This window comes from Elgaria multicarinata, chromosome 1, assembly GCF_023053635.1.
Source record: "Elgaria multicarinata webbii isolate HBS135686 ecotype San Diego chromosome 1, rElgMul1.1.pri, whole genome shotgun sequence".
Classification (NCBI taxonomy): Eukaryota; Metazoa; Chordata; class Lepidosauria; order Squamata; family Anguidae; genus Elgaria; species Elgaria multicarinata.
In genome coordinates this window covers 46,225,637-46,242,374 of record NC_086171.1, presented here as the reverse complement: position 1 = coordinate 46,242,374, position 16,738 = coordinate 46,225,637, and positions in this window count along the sequence as shown.

The window sequence follows — 16,738 nt, the reverse complement described above, 5'->3', positions numbered from 1 at the left end:
CTGGGCCAGATCTACAAGTCGTTGCGAAGGCGCTTCCGTGCTCCTTTTTTAAAGATGTACCTAAAAGAAGCGTCTCTTTACTGTGTGTACTGTGAGCTAGGCAGCGCCGCCTGTGGAAGAATCTCTACCCCATTCAAAGACGCTGCTCTGCTCTGGCCGCTTCCCCCTTGCGTGTTCTTCCATTCGAATAATCCCCCCTCCCACCCGGCGGTTCTTCTGGCGCGTCCTGGCGCCGGCGGCTCCTCCTGCAAAACACTTTTCTCCCTCGGTGTGTTTGTATTTGCGTTTGTGTGCGCGCGGCGGATGAGTTCAGCTCCTGCCTCTCGCTCTCCCCCGTGATGTCATCTCCCTGGGACTCTCTTCGGTGTGTGCTTGCACACACGCATGCAAATACAAACACACCGAGGGAGAAAAGTGTTTTGCAGGAGGAGCCGCTGGCGCCAGGACGCGCCAGAAGAGCCGCCGGGTGGGAGGGGGGATTATTCGAATGGAAGAACACGCGAGGGGGAAGCGGCCAGAGCAGCATCTTTGAATGGGGTAGAGATTCTTCCGCAGGCGGCGCTGCCTAGCTCACAGTACACACAGTAAAGAAAGAGGCGCTTCTTTTAGGTACTTCTTTAAAAAAGGCGCACGGAAGCACCTTCGCAATGACATGTAGATCTGGCCCTGGACTCCCTGAGAAACTCTTTAAGGATCTCTTGCTTCTTTAAGAGCCCCACCTTCCTTCTTTTTACCTTCCCACTCCCAGTACCGTGGGGTGACACTCCAGGCGCTTGTGGCAACACAACAGTTTACTAGTGAATTAAAACAATCAAATTACAATTAAAGATATTCAGTCAATGCAGCTGAATAATACAAAAGGCATTAAAAGAAAATAAAAGTTGCAAAAATGCAAGTTCTTTTACCCTAAACTGCACCTAGATTTTTTCAGGCTGCTTCTTTCTGCTCCTTCGTCATGCTCTGGTCTTCGCCTCTCTCTTGGCTGCCTCTCTCACTCTTTTATACTCTCTCCCCCTAAAACAGACAGTACTGTTTCTGTCTTGAAGAAATTAATCTTAACTGGAGAAATGAAATTACGCTTCTCAGGTTTACCCCCTCCCAACAGAAAAAAACCTAGGCCTTTAAGCCTGACTTCATTGCCTTACCTCTGTAGGCCTCACACCTTCATACCCTAGCACCCTCCTTGCCTCTTATTTTTTGAATCTCAACTCCCCACCTTTGTCTTTTCTGTCTTGATTATTATGTCAATCCGGTGTTAGAATACTAATCAAACTTTCCTGTTTCTGTAAACATTTACGGTAAAATAAAGCTGTGTTGTTTCTTCATAATCTTTACCAGTGAGCTAATTTCCCCACTTTTTGTCAAACTACAGTGCGATGTCTGCTGTGTGTACACCAAGCCTCTGCAAAAGGCTTGTATATTGCTGTTTCAGTGGGTACCCATGCAAGTCTGTCTGCACATATCAATGAGGACATTCAGTAACATGCATAGTCTTATTCAAGAGTCCAGTAGTTCAACATTATGAGTCACTATGTCTGGACAAATAAATGGGAAGAATAAAAGTGCAGGGATTTTACCACCATTGCAACTGTTGCCGATTGTGATGTTTCACCAGTAAGGAATATGAGAGGGCCTAAGACGTTTTGCCAAAACAGCAGCATATGTTCTTATTGATCTGTCCCAAAAATATATTATTATTGATGATTTTATTATTGATACAGTGCCATCACTATAAATGTTGTTTTACAAAGTATTACAAGTAAAAAGACAGCATCTTTCCCCCAAAGATCATACTATGATTTAAAGCTGGGTGGGTATGGAAAGAGACATGACTAAGGAGACAATATAGGAAGAAGACAATGAGAAAGGCAGCCATAATGAGGGATAAACACAGGCAACGTATTTACAGTGCAAACCTATGCATGTTTACTTGGAAGTAATTCCCGCTACGATGGCCACCAACTTGGACAGCTTCAAATGGGATTGAACAAAATGATGGGAGAGAAGGCTGTCAGTTGCTACTAGTCATGGCACCCGTACCAGAGGCAATATGCTTCCGTATACCAGTTGCTGGGGAACACAAGTTGGAGGGTGCTATTGCATTCATGTCCTCTTGTGGGCTTCCCATGGCCAGCTGGTTGGCCACTTTGTGAACAGAATGCTGGACAAGATGAGCCCTTGGGGGTCTGCTCAGACATGCATAGAGGGTGGGTGGGTCAGAGAACTACACAGATAGGAGGAGAAATGGAACCATGATAAACAGGTCCGCCATGCAAACGGAAACCATGCTGTTCCCTGTAGTTCCACTAGCCCCTCTGTAGTTACTTCACTTCCCAAATGGGTGGCAGCCACTCTGTAGATGGCCACTGAACATGGAGAACGTCCATCGTGGCAAGAGTGCAGCTGGAAGTTGTGGTCACTCTTGATGGTAGGTTCTGTGGTCACCACCATTTTTTCTTGATTTTCACCACTTTGATGCCGATACCCCACAAAGTTCTTGTCATGCAACACGGGAACCACCATGGATGTCCACTAACCGTCTTGCAGAAGATGGTGGTAGCAGGCTTGGGTACTTGGCCACCATGGGGAGGGAATTCTTCTGCCACATGATGCACTAGCCCACCATGGACCATGTTTTTGAGTGATCCACGATGGGTTAGTGTCTGAATAGACCCTTGGTCTGCTCCAGCATGGCTCTTCTTATATTCTTCATCCCAGGTAAGTGTGTGTAGGAAAGCAGCTGTAAGGGATGCTTTTGTGGTTTACCAGTTGGGGAAAGGCCATCTGTTAAGGAAGAGTTTCATGGAAAAGATGGGCTTTAAAGAAGGATTTGAAGAAAAAGTGACATAGGCGAAGTCACATGCGCATGCAAGGAGGGACTACCAGGTGCAAGGGCAGTATGGGGGAGACAGTGATCATTGACAACTAATTGCAGGAGAAGGGGTGATCTGGAGATGGCTCAACTACATCCTATCTCGAGGCCTTTCACTTCTACAAAGCCTTATGCCAATACACAAACATGTGACGTAGTTAGTTCATTACAGTGTTATTGCCAATAACTGTCGCAGAACGGATTTAGAACTGCACATTATATTACATTCTTTAATTCTTCACCCTCCCCACGTTTTCTTTTTCTTTTTTTTTTAAAATGCAGCTATTTGAAATGGAAGATGTGATCTTTAATCCTTCCCTTTTGTGTCATTCCCCCAGTCACTCTGCCAACTGCTTTGCCCGCACTGGGGAAAAGCCACACCTATTCGTACCTGCCTTTAGGCTTCTGCTTTAGCTACACAAGATGCAGTATGCGATGCCACAGCTATGCATGTCTATGGGACTAAGGCCCGAGTCCCATTATTAAATAGCTAGGTCAATAGCACTTGGTTTCTATGGCCACAACCCCCAGCTGACTTGCATCATCGTATTGCAATCAATAGGTCCTCGAAGGAAATGATTTAAAGCATGCAGCTGAATGTGTCCCTTACGTACCACGCCTGATTCCACCTCCCTGCTGTCTTCAGTGAAATAAAAAATGGCAGCCCTCAGCATTTTAGGGTCGTCGCAAGCTATATGCATACAAGATTTACACAATGTTTGATGTTTTATTTATTTATTACACTTCTATTTATTTATTACATTTATTACGTTTCTATTCTGCCCAATAGCCCAGATTTGAGAGGCAGAGCACCCTTCGGGGTTTGCAATCAGGAGGGGAAAAATAGTAGGGAGTCCTTTATCTCAGCCCTCCTCAACCTGGTTTCCCAAAAATGTGTTTTGACTACAGTTCCCATCATCCCCTGCCAACATGGCCTGCCTTCATTCTTCCACCACTGAGTCATTTTTCTGCTCAAAACTGGTTGCCCCAATTGTTTCCCCCCTTGTAAGGGAAATTAAACAGATATATGTATCTTTCCTCATGTTGGGGGGAAACAAATGGAAAAAACAGCTGGTGGAAAAAGAATTAAGGATCTCCTTCTCTCACTCCCCATCCATTTTACAGCCTCCCAAGATTGTTGGTCATTAAAATAAGACATTGAGGGTTTGTTACTCACATCTGCATCATGTAACGTCTAATATGGCCTTAAGCTGCTGCCAGATTTTTGCTGTCAGCAGATCTGGATGTGAGCCAGCTGTACTACTAATTGGAAAAAGATGATTTTGCATGCATGGATGGGAGTTGCAAGGACCATGCTGTACCTTTAAATGCTAGCATGACAAACAACATCCATTTAGTTCCCTAGAGGTCAACTCTGATAGCTGCTTAAAGTACTCAGGGGTCTCCGGAGGGTTGATTTAGCAGGAAATGGCTCCGTTTCTTCTTTCCTTCCCATCGCCTCAAGAAGTAGAGAACCTAGGCCTGCACCCCCTTTAGAGGGATTTGGAATTGTAACAGATAGATTTACTTTCTGGCTAGCTTTGCAGATACAGCAACTGTAGAAACATATGCCCCATTCATGAGCCCTGGCAGTCATATGCGGTTTAATTTCGCGTTGGATGAGACAGAATGGCAACAGAAATCCGCCTTAAGGGGGTGTTTAAGCAACAACCCAATAGATTTCCTCGGAAACCTCTTTAGGCCTGCTCCTCCCTGCCACCACCTCTGTTGAGCATAACAAGTACAATGTTTTGCCAGGTGGCAGGAAACGGTGATGCTATTCCTGAGGATGAGGCCCAGCCCGGCAATGGAACTGCTTCCCTGGCATTGGCTACTGCTTCTTCCTCTGAGATGCCCAAGGCAGCCAGAGCAGCATCAGCTTAAGATGATGGCCAATGCTTTAGGCCAATTTCTCATGCCAACATGTATTCGAGCCAAATTCTCCATGCCAAGTGGAGCCATGGACTGGATACATGCTAATTTGGCTTGGTAGACAAAGGGAGGTGGAGAGGCGGATACGCCCACAATGAGAGGCATGCTGATGGAGGGCCTCCAGGCACAGGGAAGTGATGCTGTTCCATTCCGTCCCATTTGGCTGGGCAACACATCTATTCTTCACCAGCTCATTATTCTGATTGCAGAAGTCCATGGAACCTAAGAGCTTGTATTGTAGGGGTGGTGGACCACAGGCCCGTGGGTCAAATCCGGCCCACTTGGGGTTTTAATACAACTGTCCAGGGCTCCTCATATGACCCTGCCACTTTCCCTGGTCTCACCACTGATTATTGTGTGGGTTCTCTCTTTGCGTGTTTTCCCACCATACTAAAAGGTTGAGATGCTTCTCCTAAGGCTTCATGCCTGGCAGTGAGAGCGTTAAGCTAGAATATGCTGGTATTTTGGCCCCTCCCCTTTTGCCTTTGGCTTCACGCACCACTGGAATGTGGACTCAAGAGCTTCTCCAAAATTAAATTCAGCCCATGCGTTGAGGCAAATTCAACACCCCTGCTGTATTTTGGCTATCATTGTAATCGTGGCAAAAAAAGGAGCCAATTTGAGATTTTATCAAACTTATTTTGGGCTTTTTAAAACCAAGATGTACATGTGTCACAGTCATGCCACTAAGATTGCTTCATTTGCTGGATCAGGAGATATGTGATAGAGGAATGAGGAACTTCTTTAGGGAGATCAATGCATCTTGTTAAGTAGAAGGGTGTGTTACAGTTCAAAAGGACACCCTCCAGAGGCAAAGGATTAACGGATTTACTTGGGTGTATTAATATTGCCTGTGTGTGGCTTCTGATATTAATTTAGCATATCACAAATTTTTGGAGCACAAAAGGTTTGATCAATTTGATATGGGTTTGCATTGACATAAATAGATTTATCAAATGGCAGCATATGAACTAGATCCCCGAGTACAGCGAAATAATTGGAAACCTAATCCAATGCCTCTTGTGTTTGTCATACGGGCCTTAGCTAGACCTAAGGTTTATCCCAGGATTGTCCCGGGGTGATCCCTGTTCATGTAAATGACACACAGGATATCCCGGGAGCAGGCAGGGATGACCCCAGGATAAACCTTAGATCTAGCTAAGGCCACAGAGAGTAGATGCATTGAAGCCAATGGGACTTCAGTTAGCCATGACTGCTCTTAATTATAACTAAACTAGAGTAACCATATGAAAGGGAGGACAGGGATCCTCTATCTTTATCAGTTGCATAGAAAAGGGAATTTCAGCAGGTGTCATTTGTATATATGGAGAACCTGGTGGAATTCCCTCTTCATCGCAACAGTTAAAGCTGCTAGAGTGATCAGATACCAAAGAGGTCAGGGCACGTGCAGCTTTAACTGATGTGATGAAGAGGAAATTCCACCAGGTTCTCCATATATACAAATGACACCTGTTGAATTTCCCTTTTCCATGCAACTGTTAAAGATACAGGAACCCTGTCCTCCTTTTCATATGGTCACCCTAGCTAAAGGCCATGTCACCATGGGTGCTAGTAGTCCTGCTCATTTCCCATTTCTCGCCCCTACAGATTTTTTCCCCAGGTCTGAAAGGCAGGATAGATATCAAACAAATGAATCAATACAAAATAAATGCATGTGGTTAACCATCCTCTGAGAAATGAGGCTTAAATCTCAATCATTATAGCCTGGCAATAGCTGTGCTGCATCAGCCGTGAAAGCAACCTGGACCGAAGGCGCTGCCCATAGTAGAGTGCATGCAAACAGTATTGCGTTGGAAGATGTGCCTGGTCCTGGCGGAAGTTAGAGCACACATGTAAATTCCTTCCTTGGAGAGGGTTAGACCAATACTGATGCATCAACCCTGATTGCTTTAAAAAAAAACCATACACAGCATGTAACATTAATGGTAGTTTCCAGCCCTGGTCATGGCAGAGATCTCCTTGGGAAATCAGCCCACCTTCTTCCCAAAAGAAAGAAATGCAGAAGGAACAGAAGATTTTAGGTTTCAGATCTGGATGGGGTACAGTAACCACTCAAGAAACAAATGAGAGAACTGATCCCAATAAAGCAAATATTCAACAAGGGAAAGCTGGTCTGGTCAAGTAGCCCGCAATATTTGACAAGGGTTGACTAGGGGCAAGTGAATGAATGAACTAGTATTAAAAGAACTTCAGCTGGTTGGTACTTGCATGTGCAGGCTTTCTAATTGGCTATTGTTGTGGTAATTCCGCAGCTATCAATGGGAGCTTTGGAAAGTGTTTCATCAAAAGTCAGGACCCAACACTAAAGCACCTACAACTCATCCTGGTCAGCCTGAACTTTAACTGTACATGTTCAGAATCTCATTTTAATAGGGCTGTGCAGGGACCCTCCTCCCCTGATCCACTTCGGAGGCCAATTCACAGCTTCTGAATTGGCCCTGATCCACCTTGGGCCCCTTTGGGTCCCATCCGAGCCACTTCAGATCTGGATCCAAAGTGAGATCCGAACATCTGAAGCAGGTCAGATGTTGCACGTTCCTGGGTGCAAGGCTGACTGGGAGTCCATCAGATTCCCCACTCATGCCCCCCAACCTGACAAGTTGCTGCCCCAGCTGCAAGACTTACCTGATCTATCTGGCAGCCACCCATCCTTGATGAGAGGCACCATTTTTAAGGAAGTGGCCCTTTATAGAAATGGGCTTTTCGGAAATTTCTGGAAATGACCCTTTAAAGCCACAATAGTTTGAACATTAAATCTAGAAAATGACAGAGCTGCCATCTTCCTTAAAAATGGCAGCTCTCATCAAGGATAGGTAGCTGCCGGGCGGGTCAAGTAAGTCCTGCAGGTGGATGGGGGCAGTGGTTCACCATTGCCTCGGATTGGCCTGAATAGCTTTGGGCCCAGCCCAATCCACTCCAGACTTGATTTGGATCAGGGTGGGCCACTTTGGTTTAGGTTCTGGATTCGGACCTGGGGTGGCACACAGACTTACATTTTACGTCCCGAATCAGAGAGTAACATCTGGAGGAAATGTTGCTTGATTCATTATGGGCTAGACAAAGTCATATTCCAAGCTAGACATTGCAAACTTCAGTCCTATCTCAAGTGTGCTGGGTTTGAAACTGAAACCCAGCTCTGTTCATCAAGGGAAGTCTCCTTCAACCCAACTCCTTCAGAATATATGAACCATATCCTCAGAGACAGATCCATGTAGTAAAACTAGTCATCTGTAGACTGACTATGCAGTGAGCTAAGCCTTACTACACTTCTGTGTAACAATGTAGAAATCTCTCTTGTAGTTAAGCTCGGTTCAGTGTGTGGCCAGAGCCTACCAACACAAGTTTTAAAGGAATCCCCATGAATTAAATGATTATCTAGTTCTGCTGCCTGCCAACTATAGTGGGAATCGTTCCTGGAATGTTCGTAACTGCAAAAGCTTCTCTCTGCCATTCTGTCCCTCACCCGTATAATTACTGTAATGATTGCCTGCTGGTACTATACTACCAAAGTGTCCATTATCTGATGCCAATGGACTCCAGGATCTGAAATAAGGCATAGAACTTAATACGTAGGTTTTGTAGCTATCATACAACAAGGGTGGTGTCAGATCTGTGGTGTTGCATTTCTTTTCTAATTGCTGGCAGAAAACCATCCTCAAAATTGCATGTTTGAGAGATCTAAAGGTTTTCAAATCTCAAAAACAAGATGGTTTTGATTGTATTCCTTCTGCCTATTTCTTGCATACATCCCTGCACCTTCTTTTTGACCATGGTTTAAAATATGTTTATAGAAGAACACAGAAACATTTCTTTACTTACACACACACAGGGTTGGATCACACTTTGAGTACACTCACTGAAATCAAAGGGACTTAAGTGAATCTACTCATAGTATGACTAAGGGTGCAATCCTAGCAGGATGCCCATCAGCTGACGGACATCCTATGCAGAGCAGGGGGAGCGCAGAGAAGATCTTCACCTTTATGCTTCTCCTGCTCTGCATTTTTGCTAGATGGGCTTTTTTGCTCATCTAGCTGGGACTCTGCAGCATGGGAGGGAAGGAGACTGGGGAGGCCAGAGGATTCCTCGTAACCCAGCCTCCCCAGTCCACTTCCCTCCCACAGAATGTCCCCCTTTCCCTCCACTCTGAGGTTGCTTTGCAGTCACGGCAAGGCAGCCAGCATGGTTCTCTCGGTGCCAGGGTGGGGGGCAGGGAACTCGGACCCCTAACAACGAGGTCAGAACACTGTCTCCAACCTCAGTCCAGGAATATGAACTATCCTATGCCTCCACCACCCCAGGATGTAGGATTGCTGCCTAAATCTGGATCCAAATCACTGAATAACAGTAACTACAACTAAGTTTGGATCCAACCCTGTGTGTCTATTATTCCTGATCAAGAATAGAAACTCCTCCATAGCACCTTGTCTTCTAGCCCTGCCTGGCCTAACCAGATATGTTGGACTACAGCCCCTATAATACCCAGCCTTCCAAATGTGGCCATATTGGCTGTGGATGATGGGATTATAGTCAAACATCTGGAGGGGTCAAGGTGGGGGAAGGCTGGGCTAGTCCAAGAACAAGAAGGCAGTACGATGATTCCATCTTGATCGTCAAATATTGGCCTTGTTCAGCCAACACACTAAACCGTGATGTTTAAGCATTTTGAGCTAAACATTATGGCTTAGCGTGTCATGTGAACCATTCCTAACCATGGTGGCTACATCACCACAGTTTATGTTGACACTGTAAAGGTAGAACAAGCACCTCAGTAACCTGTCACCACTGGATGTGGCACGGACCGCCAGGAACAAGACATAAATAGCTCACAAAAGTGAGGTCGAAGACTTTATTAAGACTAAGGGTAGGGTGTACATGGGAAGAACAACTAAAACCAACTAAAAGCATGCGTAGCATAAAAACCCAGTACACTGGTAAATCAAGAAAATCCTAACTCTGACTACTTACTTCTAGATAGGGCCCCAACATCACCCTCACGGCTCTCTGCACATCCTTTGGCAAAAGACAAGAGGCTTGGGGCAAGATCCTAGCTATATACTCTTTTTCCCATTTCATCTTTGGCTCCCCTCCCCCTTCGTTGGCGTTGGCCTGGCACCTCGGTTTCACACTCCCCTCGGCTGCTGGGATGGTTTGACCTTGGTGTAGATAAGGAGTTTCTTCCTGGAGCCGAGGCACTTTGTGGTTTAAAACTTCATGCATAAAAATATAATGCTAAAACTACCCTCTCCCAACTACTTCACCCATTTTGTCCTCTACCCAGCACAGTCTATCTGCTGTCCTTCACAGACACCACATGCTGCAAAAGGATTAGCGGCCTAACCATGGCTTAGCGTGTTTTCTGAACAGGCCCCCCCATCATGTCATGCACACACGTCAAAGATGCAGCAAATGAGCTCTAGTTCTTGAGGTAGTTCTCCCTTAGGGCTGAATAAGCTACCGAAAGAGTTTCCTGCCCCACTTTTGTCTGTGTGGTTTCCTATAAATCTGCATGATTTAGCACAGCTAGTAATTTCCCTAATTCTTGGAAGAAGTGGGCTGCTATTAATGACAGCTTCAGATGTGGGTTTAACACATCAGAAGCCTCTTTTCATTTTGCACAAAAGCACTGCTGGTGAATTCCAGTTACACAGCAAGAGCACTACTGAAAAGGAGCCCAGAGCTGAACAACACTCTTCCAAGGTGATCTTAAACACATGCGGATGCCTTCTTTATCCTGAAAGCTGTGATGGCTCTCTTTGAAGTGTAGGAAATATATCCCTTTAAGGGCATGGCAAGTGGGAGGAGATAGCGTCAATCCTCCCCCACACCCCAGCAAAGCTAGTTGGTTAGCAAGAGAATAACTCAAGTCCCTGCAGCTGCTACAACAGAAAATGTATCTTGGCCCCCGTCTATACAACAGCAGGATTGCTCCTCATTAAATGTAAACCTGATTTTTCATTGATTTGAGTGTAGGTAAAGAGCGTCACAGAGCCTCGTGTGGTGCAGAGTGGTAAAGCAGCAGTTTCTGCAGCTGAAACTCTCCCCACGGACTGAGTTCGATCCCAGCGGAAGCTGGTTTCAGGCAGCCGGCTTGGGTCGACTCAGCCTTTCATCCTCCCGAGGTCGGTAAAATGAGTACCCAGTTAGCTGGGGGAAAGGTAATCACGGCCAGGGAAGGCAACGGCAAACCACCCTGCTATAAGGCCTGCCAAGAAAACGACAGCGAAAGCTGGTGTCCCTCCAAGAGTCAGTAATGACTCAGTGCTTGCATGAGAGGTTCCTTTCCTTCAAAGAGTGTCACACTGCAGCAGCAACAGCGATTTATCTCTTGTATTTTTTTTTGTAATGCAGTTATACATGTGCACGTGCGCATTGTAGTGTTATGGGATATACGATACTATGGAGGCGAGTGAAGTGATATAGTTCATATGTGGAGCTCTACAGATTGGTATAACAGCAAAACTGGAGCGGGGGGGAAAGGTATGAGGCTGTAGAGGAGGATGGCAGAGCGTTTCTGCCTCTTTGTTTATGCAGAGCTCCGTAGGATCAGATCGTTCAACTTAAAAACAGTGCGAAAAAACAAGCCAGCCGATAGGTGGGAAAGCGGGAAACTGGCCAATCACGTTCTCCTACCCTCAAAGCTCCACACACCTGTCAAAATGCGGTTTAACTCCCCCAATGATATATAACCATAATGCGGAGCAAACTCGGACATGATAAAAAAGCCACGAATATGTGCATTATCGCGGTTAAGACGCGATTTTACTGCAAACCGACGGCTGACTCGTGTGTCCTAAAATGAGAATATGTGCAGCTATGTCGTATAGACAAGCCCTTGTACATTTCTCCCGCAAACAAAATGTCATCAGTTCCAGTCTGAAAATATCATAATTTTCTCAGTTATTCCCGGTGAAAGGAACCTGTTACTTTATAGGTGTGATCATGATATTTCATGCTAGGTCAGGGGCATTCAACTTCTTTCAGCCCAAGGGCTGAATTAATTTTAGGGAAGCTCTCATTGGAGGGGGAGTGGCACATTCCATTGGGAGGGAAGGAAGAAAGGGTAGCTTAAAATACAAGCATATTTGTCTTAAAGCTCTTACTGTCATTAACTTTGATTTAAGGAAAGCATTTCAACCTTTTAGAATGGAACAGAATCCATGTAAATATGCATAGGATTGTGCCATTAAAGGCTAGGAACTTGTAGGTTTAAATAAAAAACACAGAGAGAGATTTTGCAAGAAGTACCAAAATGTGTGCATGCAAGAGTGATTTAGGTATTGCAAAACATAGGTCATGTTCAGAAGACCCTTTAGGCAATGGAGGGGGGAATAGGCAACTCGCCATGCGTTACTTTACCGGTGGTCCCCACACGACATGTTGCCCTGTCCCGTCGCTCGGCTGAAACTCCTGTCGTCCTTCCGGGTGGCTGGTGCTCCTTCCTCCCTCCCCTCTCAGTCCTCCCAGCCCAATCTCAGCATGCACTGCAATTTCTGAGGGCTGTAGAGGAGTGGCCAGGGTGCTTTCGGCTGCTCCTGCCAAAGAACTCTATGGCCTACCTAAATAGTGCTACCTAAATTTGTATGTTTCTGTGGTTTTAAATTGTATGTTTTTTGTGATTTTAAATTTTTGTATATTGTTTTTAAGTGTTTTTATCCTAGGTAAACTGCCCAGAGAGCCTCGGCAATGGGGCAGTATACAAATGTAATTAATAATAATAATAATAATAATAATAATAATAATAATAATAATAATTCACGGAACACGCAACGGAGCCCTCAACATGACATCTTAATCAATGGGTCTCCAGATAAGCAATGGAGCAGCCCATTGTTTTTCCCTGTGGATTAAATCAGCAAAATAATGTACTGTGAGTTGTGTGCCCATTGTGTGTTGTCTCCCAGATGGCACAATAATCAACACAACGGCCTCTTAATCACCCACTCCGTTGATTATCATGTTGTCCGAACTCAGCCATACACTAACCTGACTTGAGTATTTGATAAGCTGAAAGAGAGGCTGAGTTCGGACGACACGCTAATCAACGGTTCTTTCCCATTCTGTTCCTATTACACCACCACCCCAGTTGATTGGGATGTTGTCTGAACTCAGCCAGTGTTTCCATCATCTGAAATTAGAGGCATCTGGCTGCATTGTTAGGGGAAATGTTTGCAACCTATTTCTCACTATTAGTTGCTGCTCTCTCTGTACAGTGCATCAAACTATGTAATTTGATCCTCAACATTAGAACTTCTATTGTGGAAGTGTAATCGAATGGGGACTGTGCAATGTCAACATTCTGCATTCATGAATGTGACAGGTGAACAAGAGCAGGTGCAAACAGAGGGGCCAGCTGGGATAACAGAGATGTTCCAGATTAATAGACACCAGATGCTGAGAAAGAGAAAGGGGCTGGGCAAAAGAGTTCAAAGGCAGCCTGCAGGGATTAGGAGGCACGTCTAAAAGTAGTGTTGATGATAGATTGTACAGAGATAGAAGCATATGCACTAGGATATGTTTGCTACAGCTCTCTCCCAAAGCAAGTATGGAATATATCGAGAAAAATAAATAGACAATTCCAAATTCATCTTCTTAGTATTGCAGGAAAAATGGACTTTACACATTCTGATCTGTTGATGCAGGAGGTATTCCCCTGTGTGGGATGCTCAAGAAAGCATAATCTGTGAGCTTGTAACATGAGTCTGACTCACCAACAGATTCATGAAATCTGGAATTCTGAAACAGTCTCAGGAAATCGTGGTTCTGTTGACTCTAGTCCCAATTTACATGGGCATGGGTATTATACTGGATCTGCTTGCTTCTAAGGAATGCCACTGAAGTGCCCGTGTTCAACTTAATTGAAGTCAGTGGAAATAAATACACCAACATGGATTTAGTTTAGTTTATGGGGGTTTTTTTTGGTAAGGAACCATGACTCATCTATAAAACTATTAGGAGGGGGAGTTTTATATCATGTGCTCTCAGAAAGTGTATCATGTGCTATTGCACATAATCAGTCACACATCAGCAAACTTGTTATGATCAACACAACCAGGTGATGGAATCTACTTGCTTGACAAAGTAAATCAATTACTTACCAGGGTAACAATTTGCACAACAGGATGCAAATTGTGTTCAGGACAGCAATGCATCCACCTAGAGTTTACACTTAATAGAATCCTTTTCATAATTTTGCCTCATGCCTTTCTCTCTCCTTTGGTAAACCATTTGATAATCTTTCTTAAAATACATTTTTTAAAAAACTGATACTAGAAGATAAAAACAGTTTCACCACTAACTTCCTTCCTCCTCCCCGCCCTGCTAGGCATTTAGATTCAAAGAAGAAGAAGAAATAAGGTTGCTCTGTAAAGCTATAAAAAGGTTTTGATAAAAACCCAGCTTCTGATAACTGGGTGGAGGAGGGCGAATTCTCAATGGAGCCAGGGCTGGCTTTAGAAGAAATAGCACCCTGGGCAAGGAGTACCTTTGGCACAGGCCCCCGTCCCAGCAGTCAGTTTTGCAGGACCACCCAGGGAATTCAAGGGGTTGGTGCAGGTGTGATGTCCATTGAGAATGACATTGCTCAAACCTGGAACTTTCAACTAGTGTGCTACAGTTTGAACAAGCCAAAGGTTGAAAAGCCACATTCTCTGAGAGTGGCAGTGCGCTATGCAACACAGCACAACTCTCACAGGTTTTACTTATATTGTTTTGTTTTTTGGTAGAACTATCTTTTGGTAAGCATTCTCTATTTTGGAATATCCATTATTTTTTGTCTTTAAAAACAATACAGAAAAGTTATAAATAAAAAAGCTATCCAGCTGACTTCTTACAGCTTTATTTTGTTATTATTTATATACCGCTTATAATATTTGAAATGCTAATTGTTCAGTAACTTTGCTTCAAAGTAAAGCTGGGTTCCATTGGGTTTTACCTAGTGCAAATGACATCAAAGTGGAAATTGAAAAAGAAACATACCTTAAAGCTAACTGAAGGAAGCTTGACAGGAAATTTACAAACACTTTCTTTTTGCCACCCTAGCTCACTGCAGGCAGTACATTAAAAAAACATAGCAACTGAGTTCAACATGCATGGGATTACACCCGAAGTTAGACACATCTCATTTCTTTTTATCCAGCCCTAGGGAGGGGGGGGGAAGTGAGACTTGCCAAGAAGTACAGTCTGTCATTCTCTCCCCCTCCCCCCCAATACTGAATGGAGGCTTTTGGGGTTTGGCCCCAGCAGTGGAAGGGGGAGAGCAGGATAATTCAGAAAACAGGTAGCTGTAGAAGGAAAGTTTTAACTTCCCTTACCCATACATGATAGTCCTGATCTGGATTGTGCCCCAGGTGCCTATTTGTGAGTAAGAAACAAAGAAATGTTTAGCTGCATGCTATGTATCATGGAGTTCAGGGGTGGGAACATGTATAGAAATGTAATTTTAAAAATAGGGCCCCTGAAGGTGCTGATATACTATAACTCCCATCTGGACTAGCCAGAAATGATGGAAATTGCAGTCCAATAACATCTGGAGGGCCACGTTTCCCATTTCTGATGTAGTTTGACCCTTAGATCCTAAGCACACATACAGCCTGATCGTAACCACATTTACTCAGAAGTAAGTATTGTGTTTACCACTTAGGACGGTTAGGCAAGTGGCTACTAGGAGGAGGGCTTTCTCCGCTGTGGCACCCCGACTGTGGCATGAGCTCCCCAGAGAGGTTCGCCTGGCGCCTACACTGTATTCCTTTCGTCGCCAGCTGAAGACCTTTTTATTCTCTCAGTATTTTAACAACTAATTTTAACTTACATTTAAATTTTACTGTTTTAATTCTATATTTTAATCTTATATCAACTTCTGCTGCGTGTTTTTATCTTGGTTGTGCTTTTTATATTATATTTTGTAGTTGTGTTTTTAGATTGTTGGTTTTAATTTTTGGTTAAAACCATCTTCATGGTTTTAATTTTTGTGAACCGCCCAGAGAGCTTCGGCTATTGGGCGGTATAAAAATGTAATAAATAAATAAATAAACTTACTTTGAGGCAAGCCCTACTGATTTCAGTAGAATTTTGCAATAAGTCTACTTAAGGCCATGTAGCCCAAGCTAAGTGTATTTATTTAGAACTCCCACTGAGTTCAAAAAGGATTACTCTTTTAAAATATGCATATAGAATTGCACCCCTAGAAACTTCAACTTGCCAACTTCTGTTTTTACTAGCGCTGTTCCTGTGCCTTTAATTGCATGGGGACAGGGGGACATTTAAGAACTGAAACTACTCCTAACTTTGGCCATATTAGGAAAATATTTGCCTGCTTAATTTCCTGTGTTAACCTCACAGGGAATGGCAACCCTCATTGCATGTATTAGTGCAACAGTTCATTTGCAATTCCTGATCTTTTTTTTTAATCCCTCTGCAGTGGGTGAAAATACTTTACCGTTTTTGTCTATGACAGTGCAGTCTTAAGTTCAGGTAAGTGTGAACCGGATTGCACCTTAATTGGGTTGCAATCCTAATTACACTTCTGAGAAGATGTGCGTAAGACTGCACTGTAATGCAATCAAATGCAACAGGTACTGAATACATGCAGGTATTTGAACTTTGCCTCGAACGGACTGGGGAGGAAGCAGACTCCGAACTATTCAAACGCAGCGGGGGTATCTTGCAGTGTAAAAAGGTCTGGCTGAAGGAAACCGCCGTTAGACCACAAAAGGAAGCGGCGGCCACCTGCCGAGATGGAGAAAAGCCCCTTCGGGCGCAATCCTATACATGTTTAGATTACAAGTCCTAAAACTCCTAGCACGTCCCATGCTTAGATTGCAAGTCCTACAACCCCAGCCAGCCATTGCAAGTCTAATACTGGGAGCTGTAGGATTTGCAATCTAAACATCCGTAATGTTGCGCCTTAAGAGC